Here is a 23,946-nt window from a genome sequence, read left to right as displayed (position 1 = left end):
ACAGACACATGACAGATCATGGGACTTGGGTGTGTGTGCTTCACATCTTTAGCCTTTATTACTAGTTACTAACTAGTCCAAAAAGATGCCAATTGAAGGTTTTAACGCGGCTGGCGTGGACGGTAATGTTCAGCCGCGAGAAACTGAAGCTGCCAATGGTGCATTAAAAATGAAGACTAGAGAATAGAAATCTCAGACTTTCACACTTCCGATGTGGATACTTTGTATTTATTCCATGTTGCTTGAGCACCAAACGCTTCGACAAAACAAACTCTGTTTGCAGCCGCGCGACACCCGTTGGCTGCCCATCGTGAAAGGAATCGTGATGGCGGACGCCGTAGCAGACGACGCTGTTGTCTCCACCCTCCAAGGCGGCGTTAGACAATACATTAAAGTAGAGTTACTGTATATGCTACCTTTAGTTACTGTATATGCTACCTTTCGGTAGCAGAGTTGCGCCACTGTTTTCCGGGTGCCGCTCGCTCCGCCTGCAAGAGTTCAGTGCCCCTATTCGCCGAGCGTCATCACGTAGTCATAAATGGTTCAACTGCACTGCGGAGAAGCCAACGCTACGATAATTCCGGGCAGATCAAGTTTAGTTGACATCGGCTGTTGTTATTCTCGTCGCACTTATTCGGTATTGTAGTAATGTTGATCGGGAGAAGTGTGGTATCAAGTGCATTCTGTAGTAAATTGTACTACTTACAGTCCATGGGATTAGACGCGGGTGCAGTGGATGTTGCCAGAGAAAGATTTATTGTTCTGTTTTATTTCATTTCATTTCATTTGTATTTCCTTAAAGACCCCCGAGAGGGTATTACATAAGGGGTGGGTAACATACAATCGATATTTTTGTCACAATGATAAATGTGAAGTTACATTTGAAATATTATGCATGAAGCTTGATAGAGAGGTGATTGTGGCAATATCGTGGGAAAGGCCATTCCAGTCTTTTGCTGCTGTGGGAAAAAAGAAGCAGAAAATGTTTTAGTATGGGCACGCGGGCGAAATAATTGAAGCGCATGACCGGTGCGACGAGATATGTGAGCTGCAGGGATTATCTAAGGAGGGCGGTTAAGTGAAGAGTGAGAAAACTTGTGAAATAATGAGAGGGTTGCGATGCATCGGCGACATGAGAAAGGGGATAAGTTATACGCGGCTTTGAGGGATGAAACACTGATGTCGTATGAGTACGAAGCATGAATAAATCTAGCTGCACAATTTTGAATGGATTCAAGGGAATTTGTAAAAACAACTTCAGGCGGATTCCAAATGGGAGATGCATATTCTAACTTAGATCTAACTAATGATGTATAAGCAAGTAGTTTTACATGACACGGAGCGCTGCGTAAGTGGCGTTTTAAGAAGCCCAGGGTTTTGTTAGATGTTAATACAATTTTAATAATGTGAGTGTTCCATGACAAATTGTAGGATAAAGTGACTCCAAGGTATTTGTAAGTGGTTACTGATTCGACAGGGACGTTAGCTATGTTATAGGAAAAGCGAAGAGGGTTTAGACGGCGAGTGAATGAGATTAGTTTGCATTTAGTGGGGTTTAAGGTTATAAGCCAGTCATCACACCATTGTAAGATATGGTTAAGGTCTTCTTGTAATAACATTTGGTCAGAACGGTCCGTGACAGTACGATAAATGACACAGTCGTCAGCAAACATGCGGCGATTTGAAGATACGTGCATCGGAAGGTCATTAATGTAAATTAGAAATAAAAGAGAACCAAGGACAGAGCCGTACACCTGATGTTACCGGAAGAGGGACAGACAAACTATCATTTGTAAACACTGATTGCATGCGGTTAGTGAGGAATTCTTTTATCCAGTTGGGTACATATGAGTGCAAGTTTAACGATGACAGTTTTAATATTAAGCGTTTGTGGGGTACTTTATCAAAGGCTTTCACAAAACCAAGGAATATAGAATCGGTTTGTTTGTTAATGTCGAGGTTGGCATGGAGGTCACGGAGAAAGATGGCAAGCTGGGTTTCGCAAGAGTGACCCCTACGAAACCCATGTTGAGAGTGATAAAATAAGTTATGGGAGTCGAGAAAGTTCATGACGTAAGAGAAAATGACGTGTTCCATGAGTTTGCAGGGTACGCTGGTCAAAGAGATCGGTCGGTAGTTTAGTGGAGAGTTCCTGCTACCAGATTTGAAGAGAGGAACTACCTTTGCCACTTTCCAATTTTCTGGGATGATGTTACCTGCGATACAGTAGTGGTGCAGGCTCTTCTCACAATCTGTCTGGGATGATGCCTGCTGAAAGAGATTGCGAAAATAACAAAACAAGGTACTCCGACGCAATGTGACGTATATTTTTCAACAGTTTGACATTAATACCATCAAGTCCAGATGCTAATGATAACTTCAACTTTTCAATGAGGGATGATATACCGTCAGCAGTAAAAGTGATTTCAGGCACGGCAAGAGTGGTATGAGAAGAAAATACAGGTAAGAGTGTGTTTGGTTCGTTGGTACATACAGATGTGAAGGCGTTATTGAAAGCATCAGCGCACTCTGTGTCTGAAAGAACCTCCCAGATTCGTTAGTAAGAGTGGAGCTGATAACTGCTTTAGGGTTAATCACCTGCCAAAACTTTCGGGGATCGTTAGTTAGCATATTGGGCAAATCTTTGTTAAAATTTGAACTTAGCGTCACGGATAGCCGTCAGATAGGTTTTTTCAGCCTCGTAGTACTTATCCCAGTTGTGGTAGCCTCCTTTTAGCTTGGCCGTCCGAAATGTATGCTTTTTCTTGTTGTCTAGTCGGTGCAAACACTTATCAAACCATGGCTTATCACTGTTAACACGAATAGTGGTTTTAGGGATGAAGTTGGCTTTTAGGTCACTCAACTTTTGTTTGAAAACTAGCCAGTTCTCCTGAATAGAGCAGTGGTCAATTTTAGACTGAAATGTCGGAAGAAATATTGTAAGTTCATTATTTATAGCATCGTAGTTACCCTTATTGTATAAGGTTATAACTTTCTTGTGTATGTGACGAGTAACAGGGCTGAAACTAAAGTCTGCATGTAAAACTTTGTGGTCACTGATCTCACGAAGATAGTGAATTGAAGACAGGCTATCAGGACCAGTCGTTAGTATTAGATCCAAAATATTAGAGGAATCGCGCCTGACACGCGTTTGCTCCGTTGCTAACTGTTTTAGTTTGTAATCAAGAACAACACTGAGAAAATCACTAGTTTCTGCTGAGTTAGTGGTAGAAGTGTCATGTTCCCAGTTGATACTAGGAAAATTGAAATCAGCGAAAAGAACAATTTCAGCTTTAGGATACTTCGATGTAAGCTGATTTAAAATGCTTTGAAGTGCGCGAGAAAAGTTAGGATTGTTATGTGGAGGCCGATAGCAAACACCTAATAATACAGATTGTGGCAGTGCCTGAACCAACACCCACAAAAATTCTAAGTCTGAGTCGATCCTAATAACGGAACATGGTAACTGATTACTGATTTCAATGAGGACACCACCCCCGCGAGTGAGGAAGGAAGAAATGTTTGACTTCTTTTTATCTATCTATGGCTCTGCAAACTTCCTAAATTTGTATTACCCACAGATGTAGTGATTAAGTTATACCTGCAGAGTTGGTCAGCGTGTGTCTGCTGCATACGTCCCAATTGGTCTGACTGGTATAGCACTACAAATAAAGGGAGAACAAGTTAAAATATACTTATTCAAATCGAGAAGGTGTTGTGGCTAGCACGTGAATTACGTGAATTCAGTGCAGCTTTCAAACCTTACGCAAAAGGAATGTTGGGCGCGACAGGGCTGTTGAACAACAATTCAAATTAGCTGTCGTGAACCGTGATTGTAATGCGAGCGTATTAGAAAGCCGCGCGTAATATAGGTGTCGCACGGTACTCTCGATCGCAATCCAGCTCGATTTAGTTGAAGGCAATAAAACTACACCTGGCTCCCTAACACAGTTAACGAATGCGTCCAAAACGATGAAAAAAAACACACCCCTAACTGGTTCGATAGCGATCGAAAGTGCAAAAATAGTTTTATAATTGGAAATGGGAAAAACAGTGGAAAAGAAGACGAAGCTAGTGTAACCAACCATAAAGAAAAAAGCTAGTTCAAACCAACCATCTTACTGGCTCAACGAGCCGACGCACTTTGTTTTATTATTACATACCAAGAACGTAAGCATCAAATCTAGGCTTCTAGGTGTTACCGGAGCAACCGAGTTTTACTCATACCTTTAAAAGATAGAAAGAAAGCGAAGAATGAATAAAGCCATGTTAATACTGTAGTTGCTCAATATTGACGGACAATGTGGCACTCTGAAGCACGAGCGTTGCTCCTACGTGGGTTCGAGTTGCTTTCCCGCAACACATTTAAACCCAAAATGGCGTACCTTGGCACAACTTTGCTGCCTAAAGGTAGCATATACAGTAACTCTACATTAGAGCGTCAGTCAGCGCCACCTGTTGCCATGGCGGTGAGTGTGGAACACCAGTAGGTTTGGATCCTGCCAGTGGCAAGTTATCTTTTCGTCCACTTTCATCACAATTACATTACAGTTACTTCTAATGTCATCCCCTATACTTTCCCTGGCATTATTATCGGTTAGTTCTCATTATGTTGTGTATACCAAAGAAAACGAGCCCCTACATTTACACTTTTCTTAGTGGTATAATATTTTATCATTAGCGTGCGCGCGAGGGTGGGCAGGGGAATGATGACAGTCGTAATAACAATAGCGGCGGGAGGAGGAGAAGTTCACACTACGCTTTTTTTCTAAGTCAAACCCAAGCTATCATTGCTGAAAAAGTAGGGTTGTGGCCACGCAGGTTTTGGGGGATAACGGCGGCCGAAGGCCCCGGAGTCACATTCCAAGGACTGTTCTCTTTTCATCTTTACCCGCAGAAACGCAGGAACCAAAGAGGTCACTATGGCAAGAACGCCATCGCATCAATTCATTTTTAAGCGCGGAACACTTTTGGAAGGCCAGTCTGTCACATGCTGTGAACATATGCTGTTGCTGGGCGTAACGCAGGCGAAACCAGATGTGGCACAGCCATCTGTACAGAATATTGAACACGCGCTCGCTCTACAGAGAAGTCTTCTTTTATATTGTTCTTCGAGCGCCTCGATGACGGTATTACGCGCCGAGCTCTGTGCGGGCTCGGCTGCCGTCGCGTGACGCAACGCTGGCATAACCACGAACAAAAATGTAAAACGAGGAGGCAGGCGAGCAATATCAAGAGAGAAAGGCAAAAAAGTGGGACCAAAAAAATTAACAGAAATATAAATATGGAAAGTGACAAGGAAAAAAAGTGGAAGAGAGGGCACGAAGAAAGAGCAGACCAAGGAGAAAGGTTGCCCAGCTCCACATTTCCTTCAGGCTTGTCAGCAACAGGACGAAGTAGACTGAGAGCTGTATATGGCTCTGCGCCCCCCCCCCCCGCCCTCGAGATACAATAACGGTCTCCATTGGCTCCTCCATCAGTTACGTCATTCTCCTCGTTACACCCAATCACACGCGCCATTGGTGGGAGCACCGTCAGTCCCTTCGCAGCCGTGCCGCCGTTTTCGCCGGGCCAACGCCCAGTTTCGGCAGGAGTTTCTCGGACGGCCCTTTGGCTTCGGCTGCGACGTCTGCAACCGCCTGTGGCCGCACGCTTGAGCTTCGCTGGTTAACAATCTGTACCGAATGCTTGGGCGGTTCTCTCTTTTTCGTTTTAAACATTTTGAAGCATGCCGTTCTTTAGATCGACCAAAGGGGAACGCTTTGATGAAACTTGGCCCCACCTCCTCATAGGGAATCCTTTGCACACTACATGTATTGAAAACTACAATGCTACTGTATTTTATATCTAATAATCACAGCACTAGAGAGGAGGCTACCACTGGCATGATTCACCATCGCAAGGAGCACCACAGCATCCCCGGATATATTCCTTGTGGTTTGGCGACGATTGCCGTAAACACAATCCCCATTTACGTGAATGGGGCAGTGACACATCGCACGCACGTGAACGGCGGTAGTAGTCTAATGCGTTAATGAATGACTTCACATAAATGTGATTCTATACGAAGCGGGACGACCAGGTGGTTCGACTTACATGGCACTTGAAAGCACGGGCGTATCAGTGAGAAGAGAACAGTGGAAAGGCACCAGTAGCCGGCGTGTGTCCTCCTCCTCCAAGCACCGGAGAATGGCGGTCACCTGAAAAACGTTCGTTTCAGATTGTTCAGTATACAAAAAGGGATTATCCACATGCATGTAAACGCTGACGCATAGTAATATAATTACTTCGATAGCGCCGAGAAGCGCAATACGCAAGAGATGCCGGCACACTCGTGTAAACGCGACGTTTGCATGCACCACCTGATTTCGCGCATAACGATTCTTTTCAACCCAATAAGAGTCCAAAACGAAGAATTACGACTTTCTTAATCACTCAGTCTCACCTTCACTAAGGGGTCCCGCTGGTAGATCGAGGACTCGGTTCCGTGGAAGAGGTCTTGATGGCAGAAGGTAGCGAAGTGCGCCGATCGAGCAACGTGTTCGTCTGGACAACTGCTAGCCGTGCGCGCATTATATGGGCCGTACTTGCGAGTGAGAGAAACGCACCTCTGCCATCGATAGGAGAGTGCGGTGCGGGTCTCCTCACAGGCGCCCGTGCGCGTACGAATGTAACTTGAACGGCACTGATCGGTGCATGAGCTCCCAGCACAGCATGCAAAGCCAGAACAAAGAAATGAGGGAGCTAGACAATAGACCGAAGAAGGCCGATGACGCAGCACACCATGTCACATGAGAAGCTGTCTAGACGCTCTTGCTTCGGCCATTCTTCGGGCTCTGCGACTCCTACGCCAATCGCAAAAAGGAAGCACGTCGTTGCTAGTCACAATTATGAAGAGTTAATGCCTGTTTTTTTAAACTCGCGAAATCATGAATGCGTAAAAACAGGACGTAAAATGAACTACGTAAGTTTTTTTTTTATTTGTCTGTAAGGTAGTTCCCAGGAACTTCACTAGTGTCATTACTCCTTATGATGTATGACTTCGTGCGAGATCACGTCTTCCTTATATAAGTCTATGCATAGCACACAAAAATGTAACTGCTTCTGCTTTTAAATAGTCGTACACTTGACTATTGCTATAGACCTATTCCACGTTTGTAAAAATTGGTAGGCGCCGTCGACACACAGACGCGCTCGTTGCAACATCGCTACAAGCGCCCGCACTGTTGCGGAGTTGCCATTCCAGAATCGGAATGAATGCAGAATCATTCCACATTTTCGCGACCCTAGAATCAAATGCGAATAGAGCTACGTCTTTTTCCGAAAATAGAGCACATTTTTGTCGACGTGCTGTTTTTCAAACTTCAAACATAAGTAAGTCAGACCCTCGAATTCAACACAAAGTAGTAATTTAATAAGGCTCAGCTAATTACAAGCATTGCAATAGGATGGAAAGGTGGGCCAGTTGGTAATTCATGATGGTTCAGCGAACTGGGAACGCGGGGGTAAACACAGACACAAAGCGAAGAGCGCTCATGCTTTGCGCTTCCTCTTTGCTTTGTGTCTGTGTTTACCCCCGCGCTCCCAGTTCACTGAACTAATTACAAGCGTGTTACATTTATAAGTAACACACATACTATAAATCTGTCCTTACCGACTGTGTTGCTCCGAAGTTTTTCTCCATTCTTCACGTAACCACAGCTATATGACATAGATTTATTTCCAGAAATACAAAGATTCTGGCGGATACCATCGACTAAAAGCTGTTGTCAAACAGCTTGACGGGGTCGATGGTCCGTTACAAGGCATATGTGGCAAATGTACACAACAATATCTGAAATTATTGAAAAACAATGAAAACAAAAATTCAATGCAGAAGAAGACAGGAAATCATACACAATTTGCTCTGACAAGTGAAACATAGAAAACAATAATAGTAATACGTTAAGTCATCACATGTTAACAAAGAGAGTCCTGAGTTCCTTGGCTGAGAAGCACTTGACGTCTTTGTATTTATTTAAAATATGCGGCAAGTTGTGCTCTAATGATTGTAGCCTATAATTATTGCGAAATCTAGGAACATACCACATGTCACTGTTTCTAGTATTGGCGGAAGTGATTCTAGGTGTCAACGATGCAGTAGACGCAAGAAAATTATGAAGATATTTTTTAGAGAAATAAAAGGAATAAAGTAGGCGAAAAGTGTAAAGATGTTCTATTTTAATGATTCTATGATTTAGGAAAGCTGGCCGTGTTGTCTCTAAGAAGCCCATATTGTCAATGTGCCGAATCATCCTTTTTTGCAGTAAAAATAATTTCATAATGTTTGTTTTCCCAGTAGTCCCCCAGACTAAGCTACAATAACTTAAATGAGAAAAGAATAGAGCATAATAAATGTTAAGTTTTGCTTTCGGTGGAAGAAGATACCTACATCTAGATAAAGCACCTGTTATAGCTGATAGTTTTTTACAGATATTTTCTACGTGTTTATCCCAAGTAAGATGCGAAGAAAAAGTAACGCCTAGTAATTTATGTTCATCAACAATTTGAAGTTCTTTACCAGCAAATAATAACGTTTGTTGGCAAGTCAGAGATTTGTTTTTAGCGCGAAATAACATTACTTTAGTTTTTGTAGGATTTATTTTAAGGCAGTTAGCAATCGACCATTGAGATAACTTAACCAGTAGATCGTTGCATTGTCTTATTAATTTCTGTGAATCCGGACCAGAAACAAGAAGTGTAGTGTCATCCGCGTATATGATAAATTGAACAGAGGTGGTAATATTAGTAATGTCATTAACATAGACATTAAAGAGCAGCGGACCTAATACACTACCCTGTGGTACACCGTTTATTATGGGAAGAAAACATGATTTTTCGTCTCTTATGCAAACAGATTGTTTGCGATCAGTTAAATAAGACTCGAATAATGTTAATGGAATACCTCTTAGGCCATTCTGTGATAATTTCCACAGTAGAATTTTGTGATTTATGCAATCGAAGGCTTTACTAAAATCAATGAAGAGCGCCAAGGTGAAAAGATTTCTCTCAATATTTTTCAGTACAAATTCCTTGAGTGTGAGCAAAGCGGTTTCCGTTGACCTGCCTTTACGGAAGCCGAACTGGGCATCAGATAGAACACTGTGTCTGTCAAAAAAACTTGAAACACGCGAAAAAATAATCTTTTCTAAGCCTTTGGAAAACACTGGAATTATTGAAATTGGTCGATAATTTGACGTATCATTTCTGTCACCTCCTTTAAAAATAACAGTTACCCTACTCATTTTCATTTTTTCTGGGAAAATTCCATACTGTAAAGCCAAATTAAAGATGTGTGTTAAAGCTGGAGCAATGTATTCTAATACATACTTCACAGGCTTTATCTGTATGTCATCTATATCGAGAGCTTTACTATTCTTAAGATTCTTAAATGTGGTAAATACTTCATATTCATTAGTGGGATTTAAAAATAAGCTATTAGGAGTGGAAAGAAACGATGATGTATTTGGTGGAGCTTGTTGTGGCTGTTGTACCGCGCTTATGCTTGCAAAGTACTCATTAAAGTGATTAGCAAGTGCTAAACCAGAGATTTCGGTTTTATTGTGGATTAACTTCTCCGGCGCGGCAGAATGTTTCTCGCGACCAAGAACCTTATTTATTATGTTCCACAAGATATCAGGATGTTTACCCGTGGCGTCTGTAAACATACGCTCATGATAAGCAATCCTGGCACGCCTGAGTTGCGCATTCAGTTTGTTTCGATACTTTTTAAACATTATCAGCACCTCAGGCGAACGTGTAGCAAGAAAACTATGGTACAATTTATCTTTGTGTTTTATCATTTTAAAAAGTTCTTGCGTAATCCAGGGTTTTCTTATCTTTCTAGTCTGTCTCAATTTCTTGAAAGGAAAATGTAGATTGTAAATTTGCAGGAACGCAGAAAGAAACTTCGAATACGCGACATTTACATCACTTATTTCATATAAGAAAGACCAGTCATATTTGGAAATATCATGCTTAAAAAGATCCATGTTTTTCTCGCTTAAATCTTGTATTGCGAACACATTTGATTTAGAAAAAGTTTTTTTAGCATTCGCACAATACGTCATAAATACAGGGCAATGATCACTGACGTCTGATGTCACTGTTCCAGTATGCTCTACTACAGTGTCAATATTCGTAATCAGAATGTCAAGACATGTAGACGAAGACAGTGTTACACGAGTTGGGGTGTTAATTAGGTTGACAAAGCCACCAGAACTAAGTCTATGTGTAAAATCTACTGAGACAGCACTGTTTACAAGAAAATTTATGTTAGTGTCTCCCCCGCATACAAGTCTAAATTCGTTAGCAGCAACATATTCCAGTAAATTATCAAAGAAACTCATAAATTTGAAAACATTTCCATTAGGCGGGCGATACACCACCGAAATTATGTCAGACAAATGTTGAAGTGTTAACATTTCATAGTCGCAAGTTGTTTTACAAAAATCTGCTAAGAGTTCATATTTTTGTCCTGATGCAATATAAATTGCAACGCCACCTCCACGTTTATCAATTCGATTTAAAACGTACTCAGCATAGCCATCTAGGTACAGCCGAGAATTGCTGTCCTGATACCATGTTTCTGTTAGCATGATGATATCGAACTTAAAATAGAACAGATTTAACAAGTTGCTAATATTTTCTTGTTTATTGGCTGCTGATCGAGCATTCAAGTGCAGCACGGAAGTACTGGAATTTTTCTGAAAGTGTAATTGATGCGGTAAGATGAAATCGTGATATTCCATGGTGGTTCTTAGGAAGTGGTTTGTGTGGTACCAGAAATAATTGAAGTAATCTTAGCAAGATCACGTTCTTCCGAGATCTGCACAACATCACCACCATCATTTTCCCTTGCATAGATTTTTCCGTTGCTGCTCCATACAGATTTCCATTTGTGCTCATATTTCCTTTTCACTGCCATACCAAGCAGCCTCTTTAGTGATGGGCAAAGATGCTCGTTCACGTAAACGGGACAAGTGGATTCTAACCCCAAGTCTCTGTTTGTCATCCTTGTTTTCTTTGCTTTTTTCAGAGCAGCGTCGCGTTTAGCTCTGGATTTAAACTGTACAATGATGTTTGTTTTCTCTGGGTTGCGAGTTGGAACACGGTGACAACACTCGACGTCAGATGAACTGATAGGCTCATGAATTGCCTTGCCTATTTCAGACAGAATAGTAGAAAGGTCCTCATTTTCTTTCTTGACGACACCCTGGATTTCGAGGTTCGTATTTCGCGAGTATTGCTCCGAATTCGTTAGCCTCCTTTCAAGTTCTGATGCTTTTTTTTCCAATGCTGCACATTTTGTGCGTAGTTCATCATTTTCCTTCGCCAGACTAGTATTCTTTGAAATTTCAGAAGCAAGGTTCTGTTTCAGTTCTTCGACCGATTCAAGCGAGAAGTCAATGCTCTGGCTCATCTGGCGTTGCTCAGTGCGCACATCCCGTATCTCATTCCTGAGATCACGCTCCAGTGATTCTTTGAAAAACTTGAATTCCTGCCTAATTTCTTTAAGCAATTCAGTCCTCATTTCTTCTTTGAGCTTCGCTAGTTCCTTAGCCATATCAATAAGCCTAATATTCAGTAACAAGCGCGCAAAACAGGCAAAAAATCACAAAATCAAAAAATTGAAAACTTGGCAGTGGTGACGACACCATATAAATGTAACTGTACAAAACTGCACTAACCTGTAGTGAAACAAGCAGCGAAATTCAGTAGAGTGTCTAGCAGCGTAGTCACCACTGCCAAGTGAAAGAACGGGTGGCCGGTAGTCTGCTTTTATAGCAAGGTGGTATCACAAGATGCCGAGTGATTGCCGAGTGCTGATGATAGGCCACACGCCTCCTGGTGGCAGCCAGTCCTAGGAAGATCGTTCAGTGCTTTCGCTGACCACGGCGATTGCACGTGTTGAAGATCGCTTCTTCCGTCGGTATGCAGCTCCGGTTCAAACGGCTATCTGTAGTGAAACAAGCAGCGAAATTCAGTAGAGTGTCTAGCAGCGTAGTCACCACTGCCAAGTGAAAGAACGGGTGGCCGGTAGTCTGCTTTTATAGCAAGGTGGTATCACAAGATGCCGAGTGATTGCCGAGTGCTGATGATAGGCCACACGCCTCCTGGTGGCAGCCAGTCCTAGGAAGATCGTTCAGTGCTTTCGCTGACCACGGCGATTGCACGTGTTGAAGATCGCTTCTTCCGTCGGTATGCAGCTCCGGTTCAAACGGCTATCTGTAGTGAAACAAGCAGCGAAATTCAGTAGAGTGTCTAGCAGCGTAGTCACCACTGCCAAGTGAAAGAACGGGTGGCCGGTAGTCTGCTTTTATAGTAAGGTGGTATCACAAGATGCCGAGTGATTGCCGAGTGCTGATGATAGGCCACACGCCTCCTGGTGGCAGCCAGTCCTAGGAAGATCGTTCAGTGCTTTCGCTGACCACGGCGATTGCACGTGTTGAAGATCGCTTCTTCCGTCGGTATGCAGCTCCGGTTCAAACGGCTATCTGTAGTGAAACAAGCAGCGAAATTCAGTAGAGTGTCTAGCAGCGTAGTCACCACTGCCAAGTGGTGACTACGCTGCTATAGACATGGTATCTGTCTTGCGGAACTATACGGTGGCGGCATACTTACCTTACACTTTGTGATTTTTCCCCCTCGATGGCGCCTCACCCGCCTGCTGTCTTCCTACCCTTCACTTTGTTTTTGCTTCTGCATCCGTCAGTGACTCCGACGAATATTTGAAAAAATGCTTATCTAAGGTGTGATTGGTAATGACGCCGGTACAATTGTGTTTACTGCAAGCTATCGTATACCACCTTGCGCGCTGTCCCACCACATACTAATCCCCCCTTTTTTTTCTTTTTGCAGTACTGTCCTTACTGTATACACATGTGGGTGTCTTTGCCTGAAAATTTATCACAAAGGTATGTAGGTCAGCGCAGCACACATTAGTACACGATGAACTGTGTTGTCACTGCTGTGTGAACTGTGTGTGCTATGAACTGTTCTGCAAGATGAACCATACAGAGAGTGATAGAATAGACTTCTCAAAGCATTGGTTCGAGCAGCCAGCCTAGCAAGTGATTCCACGTGACCAAGGCGGCGCCCCTTCGAATCCTTACGTGATGATTCGCTAAGTATATTCATTTCAGCAATAACGCACTTGAGCTTAAACAATATTAAGACATCATTCGTTTAAACATGCACCTAATAAAAGGCCTGCTTATTCACATAACTGAATACTATACCCGCCTACTTGTCACAAAAGCACTAACGACCTAGTAAGTGAAGGAATAGTAAAATACTGATTAGTGAAACTTGGTAATTTGCAAGGTAGTTCGTGAATAATGGGTACTCGAATAATTAATACATTACTTATTATTTAGCCAACGTGCGTTTATATGTGCATTTACATTGCCACATCAAGATAAATATATTACAGAAATATCTATAGGGTAATAATCGAAGTACAATTGTCCACATAGATTAAATCGTGAGCATAACTACTTCGAATAAGTACCATGACAAGCACGCATTACAACAACGTACCGAGAGGCATGAATAAATCACAGATGAAGAAATACACGCAAATATACACATAGATTATCAAGACTTAGCCGGTATCGTTTAATGTATAACAGCTGCTTGAAGGCTATTTATGCACGTACTTTTGAATGGCACACTGTATACTGTTGTGCAGTCATAGAATTTCGAAAAAAAATAATGAACATCTCGTACACATCAGCGTCTGCTTTTCTATTTGCATATATGTGTGTCATCGCTTAGCACAAAATATTTATGGCAAACTAATCAACAAAACTAAAGGTTCTTCATATTTTTCTAAAGATTGTCACAACTACTGCAAGCTGCGTGCGATAATGTCACTTCTATATGCGATGATGTCACTTCTCCCTTCACAATGGCAAAGCGCACACCTGTGCTCTATATACTGTTTACGAGCTTGATGTTATTGGCACTTGATATAGCCATGACATAGAAGACTAAGAAATGACGTTGAAAACTTGAAATAGCCCCGTCGCGGTGGTCTAGTGGCTAAGGTACTCGCCTGCTGGCCCGCAGCTCGCGAGATCAAATCCAGGCTGCGGCGGCTTCATTTTCGATGGAGGCGCAAATGTTGTAGGCACGTGTGCTCAGATTTGGGTGCACGTTAAAGAGCCCCAGGTGGTCGAAATTTCCGGAGCCATCCGCTAAGGCGTCTCTCATAATCGTATGGTGGTTTTAGGACGTTAACTCCCGCATATCAAATCAACTTGAAGTGGTAGCTCAGTATAGACATAGCCCGAGCGGGAAAAAACGCCATAATATGAGATTTTATTGGGCTTTGTCATGACCTTTTAGATAGCAAAAGCGCAAAAAATGTAGCTGAACATTCGTCTTTTTAGCTGTTCTCCTAAGCGATATACTAGAGTTCCACGTGCTTAATTGTTGGTGCACGTTAAATAACACCACATGTTCCAGATTCCGTAGCCCTCCACTGCAGTGAATATCATTATCATTTCGTAATTTTGGGACCAAAAGCATCACAACGATCATCTGCGCTAAAATGCGTGCAGGCAGCATCCATGTTCCCACGCCAGCTCGCATCCCGGATAAAATCACAAAAACCAGTCCATCTTCTTTCCGCTAGAAATCCGATAATAGAGCCTATGTGCCCGCATGGCAACGTCCTGGACGACCGGTGAGTGAAAGCTCGAATTCGACGCCACGCATGTCGATCCACCGCATCCGTCCCGTTGGCCTCCAAACGCATACCGATCGTTGACACGTGAAACCTCGGCGCGCCGTCGCAGAACACTCGCCAGATGCCTGGCCAGTCGACGTACCACGTTAGGGCACCTTCATTGTCTTCGGTCGTGCCACGAAAGCGCGAAGGGTCTGATGACGGATGTACGTGCGCCATCATCGGTCCTACGGGCGCGCATGACGACACGGCTCCAGTGCCGCGCAACATCTCAGGCAGCCACCGTACTTTTTTGATGGATTGTTTCTTTTTTATAGTTTATAACTGACCAATGAGGGACGTCACGTAGAGAAGTGATATGTGGGGAAAATTTCCTTCTTGTTGGTTTCAATAACGCAAGTCGTGGTGCAGCCACATGTCACACTGATGCATGACGATGCAAAATATGAACGTTTTCCTGTGGGAACACGGTTTCTGCAGTTTACAGCACAGAACACCGAATTTCACTTCCGCCGCTTTTGCAGAAAGTAGCCGCACGATAACTTATGGTAGTTGATAAATAAGAAAGAAACAATAAAATTACGTCATTTCACAGATGAACTAAAATTGTGGATATAAGGGGAAAAAATTGTCCGCGATAAGCTTATCAGCGCATGACCGTTTTCCCTTGGCTACGACACAGAAGAATATAGTGTGCCCTCTAATGGTAGCCTTTATCGTTTATTATAGGCGATTGAGGGCTCTTTTATGTCATTTAAGACTTTTTTTTCCTTCCAGAGGCGCGTTTTCGTTATCACGACCCAAGGTGGTGTACCGTGTGGCACAGAGCAATCTCAATACCTCTTGGGACTCTTTTGTCTGTGTGATATAAGAAAAGGCGCCTCATTTCGCATATGACATTCCGCGTTGTATCGCGATGTGAGGTTGCCACGAAAGGTCAAAGTTCTTAGTCACTGTCACTACGCCGCCCGTGAAATGACAGCACCCCGAAGCTGCGCGTGACCTCGCGCACATTTTTCTTTTGCGTATTAAGAAAACTTCCACTTCGGCGAGCATGTTCGCTTTGCATCAGGTATTCTGCTTTCACACTGAAACAGCGCAAAAGACGAAGGACGAATTGGGACGTGACAGCATGAACGCAAACCACCTAGCTTCACTATCCATTTGGCTGCCCTCTGCTTGTCTTTTCAAAGCACACAGAAATTCATCGGAAGAAAGGCGAGAGAGTCGAAGCACCTCGTCCGTTCTTGCCATAGATCTCATTGAGCCAGTGCACGCCTCGATTCTCGGTCTGAACTTTGCAAACGGGTCCCGGAGGGCGGGGTTAGGATATCTCAATTGCAACAACTGGGTTGCTATGCAGGATGGACCGAGCTTCTCCGGCAGACGAGTTTTCTCCGAGCTCGGCGGCCTTGACATGAAGACAGTGCAGAGCACGTAATAGGTGAATTGGCTACAGGTACGCGCGTGGCGTTGGAAGCGCACGTGGGACATTTGCGGTGGTTATCAAAGAAACACCGCTCACTAACACGTCATTGCCGCTTTTAAGTCAGCATTTCAACACTGCAGCGACGTCAAGTGATTGCCGCGCTATCTTTTTCCTAACTCAACACAAGTCTCCCACAGGCGTGCTCGTGGGCGTACGTCTTCTTTTGAACGGGTTCTTTCGTTACACCTGCCACATGAAAATTTCCACTCTCGAAGGCCGCATGGGTGCACACGCATCACTCTCGTGCTGCTCGTTTCACTAAATATTGCAGATAAATAAAAAGATAAATGGTCAATCAGGGTTGCAATGCGGCTGTGATTGGATAAATCGTGAGCACGGTGAAGTTGAATGCGAGACAGAAAAGCCACGGGATGATGTCCCTTTTGCTACTGGGTGCACGTGCGCACTGTTATGCCTGCGAGTCCACAGCGAACGTCCATGCCTCTGAAAAAGGCAATCTGTGTCAAGGCCAGCCCGCGAGCCGCCTGACGCGATCAACAACTCAACGGCGTCATCATGCCACGGCGCCTTTCTGGCGCGCACGTGCAGTGAGTCATCTCAGCCGCGAGACCGTCGAGTAAACAACCGGCGTCTTCCTGTCTAGCGGCTGACGCAATGCGCGGCGACGTCACTCGTCCTTGGGTGCAGCCACCTGCAGCGCAGCCTCTCCAGATTCGATGAGAAAGAAGGACGCGGCCCAGCGGCGACCTCATTGGAGGATTCTGACTTCGCGACCAGCGGCGCTTCTGGTTGGGCATTTGGGTTGGACCCGGGGCATATAAAAGAAGCCCTGCGGTGCGTCGAGAGCAAACACCTTTGACAGCAGACCCATTTGAGAGCAGACTTATCTGTTAGAGAGGAGAGCTTGGCTCTTCGAGTCTCTGTCGGCCCCAGTGCCGAATTTGTAACGCCTCTGTATATATGCTGTACATAAACCTTGTTTAACTCACCGTCGTCTTGCCCGCTCGTCTATCAGCTCTGCGCAGAAGCAGTCGCGAGCTGAGAAACCTACGCTACCAAACGGCTGGTGACCTTCCCGGCGGAGTTCGAAGCAGTGGCGCCTTCGGGACCGAGTTGGCGTCACCGTCTTTCGCAACAGTGGTTGCAGTGGTGGGATCGGCCGGCGTCAGCAACATCGATGCGGTGAGTGCCTGATGTTTTCCCCTCAGTTCACCAGACTACTCTAGCTCAGGTTGTGGTAGTTTAGAGAAGGGCTGTGTGAAGCATTGAAGTGAGCTTTGATCGTTTCAAGCAAAGTCGAAGTGCTTTGAAACCAAAGTTAATGCGGAGGGGGTAAACATGGGTGTGTAAAAAATTGCTTGCGCGTCTTGCTAGTTGACTTATAGTGGGTACGGCAAGTAAATTGTTAACAGGGGCAAACAGCAAGAGGCTAGTGTGAACGATGGAGAACCTTAAAGTGAAGGAACTCATCGAAATTTGTGAGGAACTCGGCATTACTTTCGGCCGTGCGAAACGAAAGCAAGCGATCGTTGACATCATGAAGGATGAGGGAGTGTCGGCTGAGGAAGTCGATGAGGCCTGGGTGGATATCAAAGCACGCCGCGAAGAAGCTGAAAGGCGAGAAGTTCGTGAAGAAGCTGAAAGGCGAGAAGCTCGCGAACGTGAAGAAGCTGAAAGGCGAGAAGTTCGTGAAGAAGCTGAAAGGCGAGAATCTCGCGAACGTGAAGAAGCTAAAAGGCGAGAAGCTCGCAAATGTGAAGAAGCTGAAAGGCAAGAACGCCGCGAGGAAGCCGAGAGACAGGAGCGCCTCGAGTTGAAATGAATAGAATTGGCAATACTACAGAGTTCGCAGGCGCCTAGCGTAGCTTCTCCAACAGTTCAGGTCAGCGGTTATAGAATTCGCGACCAACTGCCACCGTTCGTAGTAGGCGAGGACATGGCGAAGTATCTCGTCAAGTTTGAACACGTCTGTGAGCGAAACGCTTTGGAGCGGTCTCTTTGGGCGCAGAACCTGTTAGCTCTTCTTCCCGGCGAAGTGCCCGACGCGATAACTTGCTTGTCGAGGGAATCGTTTGAGAGCTATGACGAGGTTAAGGAAGTGCTCTTGAGACGTTATAAGTTCTCACCCGAGGCTTTCAGGGAAAGGTTCCGGTTAAAAAGGGGAACGAGTCACACGTTGACTTCGCGTTTCGTCTTAAAGCCGATTTAATTGAATGGCTCAAGGGCGAAGGTGTTTATGACGACCGCGATAAAGTGTTGGAATGCGTTGCATTGGAGCAATTCTATCGCTGCATCGAGGAGGATGTCAAACTTTGGCTGCAGGACAAACTTGGTGAAGTACAGCTTAACAAGGCAGCAGAGTTAGCTGAGGAGTATTATACTCACCGAAAGTTGCATAGCAGGGCAGTGCGCGTTAAAAAGGATGAAAGGAAAGAGGAATTTTCAAGGAAACCTGATCAACGGAAACCCGCTCCGCACCGTAATTTCAAGAAGGACCCGTCTCTTACGGAGGACACTCTAGGGGAAGGGCAAACGGAAGCGAGGAAGCGGAGAAATCGAGTGAGGTTTCTAAACAACGCACTGATACCACACGGGCGTTTGAATCACGGAAGCCACTAATCTGCTACAACTGCAAAAAGGAAGGGCACATCGCGATAAACTGTAAGCAAAAGTTTGCATTTGCAACAATCCGAGAATCGGAAAAGAACATGCGGTTGTTGGAGCCGTATATCCAAGAAATTAGTGTGAATGGGCAAACGTGTCGAGCACTTCGTGACTCAGCGGCCACCATGGATGTTGTTCATCCTTCATTGGTGTCTCCGGATGACTTTACAGGAGAATGCGCGTGGATCAGGCAAGTCGCCGAGGAGCAGAGTAATTGCTTACCAATCGCCACGGTTGTCATTGAAGGCCCGTTCGGTAAGCTTCGCACCGAAGCGGCTGTGTCTGCCACGCTTCCCGATCGTTTTCCTTATTTTTTCTCCAACAACTCAGAGCAGCTTCTCAAAGAGCAGGGTAAATCGTTCTTCCCCAACTTAGCGTACATGGCCCTCACGTGATCGCAAGCGCGGAAGCTTTCGCAGGAGCTTGATCTTGTTCAATGCGGTGAACTCTCAAGTGACCTTGTCAACGGGTCGACGGAACCTCAGAGAGGAAATTTTCCGCGTGAGTCATGTGAGCAGTTACGCGAGCGGCCCGTCGCCGAAGCGACCGGCGCGGTTTCCGTAGCAAGGGGAGACGACATGGCGCCATTGAGTCACAGTGAGAGGGGCGCAACGCTCTCGCCTGTAGCGGAAAGTTGGAGTGAGCTGTCGAGGGTTGATCGAGAAACGCTCATTCGAGAGCAGCGTGCGGACCTCTCGATTAAAGCGCTAGGGGAAAGCCACATGAAAGCTTCACAAGTGTTGTCGAAAGAGTACTACGACAAATCGGCGAAGAAGCGTGCTTTTGAAGTAGGAAATAAGGTAGTGCTGCTGTGGCCGTTCAAAAGGAACAAGCTTGAGGTTCATTGGGAAGGGCCTGTCAAAGTAATATCGAAGCTTTCCGATACGAATTATTAAGTGAAATTAGGAAGGCGGCCGAACAAAATTTATCACAGTAACTTGAGGAAACCATACGTTCAACGTCAAGCGGTCGTAAATTTACTTTTAAGTGCTTCAGAGGAAGGGGGAGCGGAAGTTTTGAGTTCTAGTGATGTAATCGAAAGGGGATCGGAGGTAACCTTAGAGCAGTTGAACCTAGAACCTAGGTTAAGTGAAGTACAGAAGGAGGACATGAGAAAGATTGTTTTAGTGCTTGAAGACGTGTTTTCGGACTGTCACGGAAACACGACGGTGATCGAACACGATACCGAGCTAACTTGTGAGGAGCCAATCCCTAGCAAGCCGTATCGTTGTTCTCCTGTGGAACGTCGCAAGTGTGAGCCGATCTTGGTACCGCATAGTATCGTCGCCTAAAAGTGGCCGGTAACTGAGATGGAGCATGATGCTCCAACAGCGCAACTTTGACGTTCGCTACAAAAAAAGGAAAGCTATACGCTAATGCAGGTGCATTGAGCAGTGCGTTCTAGCTAGTACCTTCTTCGCCTTTCGGTTTCTCGCTGGCGATTCGGGGCAAAATTTTGACCTCATCACGACCTTAGCTGAGCGCTCTCGTCCAGAGTGAGCTCAACGAGCCAACTTTATGTTCTATTCTAATTCGTTACGTTTTGTACGTGGGAAAAAAATGAGTTCTCATTTAAGAGTCTTGTGTCCCACATGTGCCTCTTGATGTAGAGGGAACGAAATTCCGATAGACACGTACCTAGGTATATGTTGTACTATACTTTGTCTGGTGTTCTGTCGGGTGACCGAGGGCACTTGCTTGTGTCGTGTGTTGTCTGTTGTCGAATCGTTCTTGGCACGTTGCAGAACCATCGACAAGTGCTGAAACCAAAGATTGTCAGAAGAGACGAGCGAAGCTGGTCGACAAGTTGTGGCGACAAGCCAGTGGAGCTGGGATCCGTCCTCAAGAATAGGATGTGTTCCCGGAACGGAGTCTGGAGATGCATTATTCCCATGGCCCTGGAGGCCAACCTGGAGGGACCTGGCGAACGAGCGCGCCTGACATCCGAGCCACGTGGAAGCAGCTCGTCTTTCCGGCGCATTGTCTGGCGGCGGGGGTGCTGTTATGCCTGCGAGTCCACAGCGAACGTCCATGCCTCTGAAAAAGGCAATCTGTGTCAAGGCCAGCCCGCGAGCCACCTGACGCGATCAACAACTCAACGGCGTCATCACGCCACGGCGCCTTTCTGGCGCGCACGTGCAGTGAGTCATCTCTGCCGCGAGCCCGTTGAGTAAACAACCGGCGTCTTCCTGTCTGGCGGCTGACGCAATGCGCAGCGACGTCACTCGTCCTTGGGTGCAGCCACCTGCAGCGCAGCCTCTCCAGATTCGATGAGAAAGAAGAACGCGGCCCAGCGGCGACCTCATTGGAGGATTCTGACCTCGCGACCAGCGGCGCTTCTGGTTGGACATTTGGGTTGGACCCGGGGCATATAAAAGAAGCCCTGCGGCGCGTCGAGAGCAGACCCCTTTGACAGCAGACCCATTTGAGAGCAGACCTATGTGTTAGAGAGGAGAGCTTGGCTCTTCGAATCTCTGTCGGCCCCAGTGCCGAATTTGTAACGCCTCTGTATATATGCTGTACATAAACCTTGTTTAACTCACCGTCGTCTTGTCCGCTCGTCTATCAGCTCTGCGCAGAAGCAGTCGCGAGCTGAGAAACCTACACTACCAAACGGCTGGTGACCTTCCCGGCGGAGTTCGAAGCAGTGGCGCCTTCGGGACCGTGTTGGCGTCACCGTCTTTCGCAACAGTGCTTGCAGCGGTGAGATTCGTAGCGCCCTTCGTAACGTCGTCGGAGGCGCGCTTCGCAACAGCATATACTCTGTGCGATAATGCTGATACATTAACAGTGCCACTCGACGTGAGTACTGCTCCTCGGCAAGAGAAAACGTGGTGGGTGTACCCGACCTTCGCCGCGGGCGTCTCTATCGAACTGATTGACGCGTGAACTCGGATGTTTACAAACTCGTTGATTCTGAGAAGGCCCTAGTTCGACTCTTGACGGTGAGGGTGGTGCCGGTGTGACTGTCAAGAGTTTGATGCGGTGAACGCTTAGCGGTAGCTTCTTTGCATATAAAATATTTTGGTGAACTTATACACTATACTAGTGCAAGGCTAGATCCATAGAGAAACTTGTGATAACCTAGCTTTTTGCAGATTTTCAAGGTGGCCGTCTACTCATGTGCGTGGTTGGCTTCGAAGTGTAGACCGCATTAGCTTTCTGAAAATTTGTATTGTACTAACTGGCTGAGACTTAACGACCATTACACTGCGCTGTCTCGTCTTCGTTGATAAGGCTTCCATTAAAAGACAATTTTCTCGGGCACAATTAGCTCGATGCTAATTAGTGTGAACCTATGAATAGTGATTATAATTAGCAAGATTCTGATTGAAGTTATATTAGTCAGGCTAACTAGCATGGTTTTACTTTGTGTAATCATCAGTAACAATGCGTTAATTAGCATAGTTTAGTTAGCTCATCAACTCGCTTACTTTAGTAAGCCCGGTTCTAGCTTTATGTGGCTCCATCACCATGGTCTTCTTAAGACGTGGCGAAATTACCTCGGCGTTACTATGGCTTTGCGTAATTAGCTGGTTCATAGCATGTCCTGGCTTAGCTAGCGAAATATAAAGTCCAACCAAATAGCTAATTAGTCGTCCGCACGGGCTCGGGTGCTAGCGCGCGATGACGAAAAAGACGACGCGCACTGACCGACCAGCGCGCTAGAATGTACAGGCGGACCATCATGATTAACACATGACCTCAGGTTCAGCTGTGGGCGCGATCTTGTAAGATGCTGGGCCGGTACTGATCTCAGAGGCCACCGTGCGGATTACTATAAAACAGACTTAGTGAAGGCATTAAAAGCTTCAAAATAAATATAAACACCCCGTGCCTCTAGAAAATTATCATCACGAAAAGTTTCTGACACATTTATTGTATGGGTGCACTTATCCACTCGGTGGAACGACAAACAAATGAAAAAAGATGCCTGTGGTTTGAAAACACCACCCAACTTAGTCGACCATCCTTGACGCGATGCCAGGTTCCATGGCCACCAATGAAACGCAGCGCACTGAGGGGTGCATTTGACTATTTCTCATTATACGCTCATTCAAGTGGGTGTCACCAGTGTTCGGGAAGATCCCGAGTTTCGCGAAACTCGGCAGATCCTGCATAACGCCCCTGAGTTGTTTAGAGCCGAGGTAAATCCCAGGGGATCATTGATGTCTGCGCTTTCTAGCCCAGCGGCGATATCGAAGCCTGAAGAGAGCTCTATTGCCAAGTTGCTGCTACACAATTGGGATGACTGCGGAATCATTCCGCATTTTCATGATCCCGGAATTGAATGGGGATGCAAATATTTGGGTTTAGCACGAATTATAATGGAAGTGAAATTACGTCTTTTAGGAGCTTGCTCTTAAAGCTCACGCCCTGTCCGCCAGTCGCCGGCGTGCACACAAGTGTTGGCGCTGTTCACTTCGCGGGGCGTGCTCATGGTTGCCGCTCCGGTGATTCCCACAATGTTCACTAGCTGGCGCAACCAAGGCGTAAAAATTCGAGTTACTGTATACGCTCTATACGGGAGTGTAGTCGCGCATAGATCCGCCATTATGTTCCACGGCTGTGCACTGAAGCCACTCGTAGCGCACGCAGGAGAAAAATACAGTGCAATGTTCCGGCATGGGAGCGTGCAGCAGACGCATTCGCGCACGCTGAGCAAGATTGCACTGTTGCAGTGAGGAAGTATATTGCTGTAGGTAGCGAAAATGCTGGAGACCCGTGTGCTTAGATTTAGGTTCACCTCGAACATTTTAGAGCCTTCCCCAACAGCGTCTCTCATTATGATGTGGTAGTTTTCGGACGTTAAACTGAACAAATAATTATTTTGGTGAAAACAATTGAAAAGGTAACTCCTTCGAAAAAAAGCTACTGCAGGGTTTTTACACCGGACATACGATGCACACTGTTTCTGAAATAACAATTTTGAGTGCTTGGTACATTTTGAACCCGCTAGATGGTGCCCCGTATCAAGTCTGTCGGAGGCAAACATGTTTGTGGCTTCGATGTTCCGGCCATTCTAGCTTTGCTAATCCGGCTGAAACAATGTAATCGCTATTGGTGCTTACACTTCTGCTTACTTTGACAGGATGTC

At 45.5% G+C, this 23,946-nt stretch overlaps 1 long non-coding RNA gene across 1 annotated transcript; it reads right to left on the bottom strand.

Moving 5' to 3' along the window:
* Positions 1-358: 358 nt before the first annotated feature.
* On the bottom strand, positions 359-7,275 carry LOC142776894 (uncharacterized). The gene is made up of 3 exons (XR_012887865.1): positions 6,446-7,275; positions 6,097-6,200; positions 359-2,271 (listed from the first exon to the last, which is right to left on the bottom strand). It is a non-coding gene; the product is annotated as an uncharacterized LOC142776894 (long non-coding RNA).
* Positions 7,276-23,946: the final 16,671 nt, after the last annotated feature.

This window comes from Rhipicephalus microplus, chromosome X (genome assembly GCF_043290135.1).
Source record: "Rhipicephalus microplus isolate Deutch F79 chromosome X, USDA_Rmic, whole genome shotgun sequence".
NCBI classification, from domain to species: domain Eukaryota; kingdom Metazoa; phylum Arthropoda; class Arachnida; order Ixodida; family Ixodidae; genus Rhipicephalus; species Rhipicephalus microplus.
The sequence above is the reverse complement of the archived record's forward strand: the minus strand, read 5'-3'. Positions and strand labels throughout refer to the sequence as shown.